We start from the raw sequence: 2240 nt of genomic DNA, 5'->3' as shown, positions 1-2240 counted from the left end.
TGCTGAACCACCCCTCTCCTCCCCAGAGATGCTCCACCAAAAAAAGCACCAGCTCCTCATTCAGCCCATTGCTGGCATTCTCCATCTAGAGTTACAGTCAAGCACAGAGAATGCAGAGAAACTTGGGATGAAATCCTGGGCAGGTCCTGTCATTAACTGCCAGGAAGAAGAACATTTCTCAAAGCCAGGTGACACTTCACCTAACACTGAAGTACCTGATGCTGATGTTGCTGGCAATTAAGTGACCACAGCAACAAGTTGTTCCTGTGCCACTGAGCACAGGGAAGCTAAAATTAAGAAGTGCTCAAAATAACCTGCTGTGGTCACCACCTGAAGCCCTCAATGGCTGGGCACAGCAACACAAGGTACGCGCTTCCAGAGTAAGTGGTGCAACAGCTGCCATGGGGTGACTGCAGAGCAGCTCTGTCACTGGTGTAAGGCATGCAGTCACGAGAGGAAGCTCACAGGGCAGAGAATTAGCTCTGGACACCCTTCAACACCACCCTTGTTCTTTGTCAGCAGTGGCACCCGGCAAAGGGACCTGGGGCTTTTCAGCTCCGTGGTCTTCAAATATAGCACCCACAGACAACAGGTCCAAATCTCTGGCTGTGCTGCAGTCTGAAAACGCACATAATGCATGAAACAACCATCATCCATATCCGCCAGCTTACACCTGAGATCACCAGAAAAATCACTCCATTTCTCACTAGCAAACCTTCCAAAACTGTTATGGTGCCACCCCTGCTCTTCCCCTCCCCTGCAGCGCTCACAATCATAGAATCCCAGACTGGTTTGGGTTGGAAGGGACCTTAAAGCTCATCCAGTTCCAACACCCTGCAATGGGCAGGGACACCTTCCACTAGAGCAGGTTGCTCCAAGCCCCTGTGTCCAACGTGGCCTTGAACACTGCCAGGGATGGGGCAGCCACAGCTTCTCTGGGCACCCTGTGCCAGCGCCTCAGCACCCTCACAGGGAAGAGCTTATTCCTAATGTCTCATCTCAGTCTCCCCTCTGTCAGGTTAAAGCCATTCCCCCTTGTCCTGTCCCTACAGGCCCTTGTCAAAAGCCCCCCTCCAGATTTCTTGTTGGCCCTTTTAGATATTGGAAGACTGTTATCAGGTCTCCCCAGAGCCTTCTCCAAGTATGAAAACATTTCATTTGAGGTAGAAAGCTACTGACCATCTCCAACTACAGCAGCCAGATTACAATCTTAGAATAAAAACATATATCCTTGGATCCAATCCTTTGCACGAAGAATGTGTTCCTCTATGCACACCACACAGAAACCTAGAGCCATTCCTGAAAGCTGCTCAGATCAGCTCTGCTGCAGCCCATTCCCATAGCAAGGGAGAGAAACCCAGCAGAAAGTAGCCTGGATTTTCTCTCTGTCACCCCCAAATTACAGCCCTCACCCCGCCCAAGCAGAGCAGCCTCCTGCCCCTGCAGAGCTGCTCCTGAGAGCAAATCCTCCCGTGTGGCTGCCTCGGTCCCGTCTCCCCGAAGATGCCAGCCACAAGGGTTAGTAACACTTAAAATAGCCCAGCCAGCTCGCAGCAGCCCATGCAGACAGTTCTATTTCAAGCACATCCAACTTACTGTCAGAGATAGCACAAGAACAAGCCGCTTTCTTCACTCGTGCTTGACATTTATCTGATGCTTTGACTATTTATGCTAAGGCAGTGTGAATCTGCAAGCTTGCACATTCAGCAGCTCAGATGCTCGCAATTCCAGCACCAGTGAACTAGACGGTGCTAGAACAGCCCCTGAGCTTAACTCGGACCGATCTGGAAGCTCACGTCAGACATGGGAATCACGGACCACACATTCATTCCCGTGTCCCGCCGTGCAGACCGCAGCTCCACCTCCTCGCTTTTGCCCGAATATTTTGCTCACCGCTGACTTCCTTTTGCCCAAAGCCCAGCTCAGACCCTGCACCTACTGAGCTGGCTTCACCCCTTCTTCCCCAGCCCAATGCTGCTTCCCTATGGAGCGCAGCTGAGCTTCGGAGACATTCCTTGACTCCCTCCCCTCCTCTGGCTGCTCCCGAGCCGCCTGTGCCATGCCAAGAGCAGCCGCTGATGTGGCCGTTTGTGCTTTACATGCAGCCGTGTGTTTCCTTCCTCTGTCACACCGGGACCCTCCATGCAGTGTCCACCGGGCACAGCGCTCACCGCTGCCGGGCACACAGGGCCGAGCAGGACCAGGCAACATGGCCCCAACCTGACCCGCGCTGAAACTGA

Source organism: Nestor notabilis, unplaced genomic scaffold (assembly GCF_000696875.1).
Source record: "Nestor notabilis isolate BGI_N333 unplaced genomic scaffold, ASM69687v1 scaffold8026, whole genome shotgun sequence".
Classification (NCBI taxonomy): domain Eukaryota; kingdom Metazoa; phylum Chordata; class Aves; order Psittaciformes; family Psittacidae; genus Nestor; species Nestor notabilis.
This window is presented reverse-complemented; position numbering follows the sequence as displayed.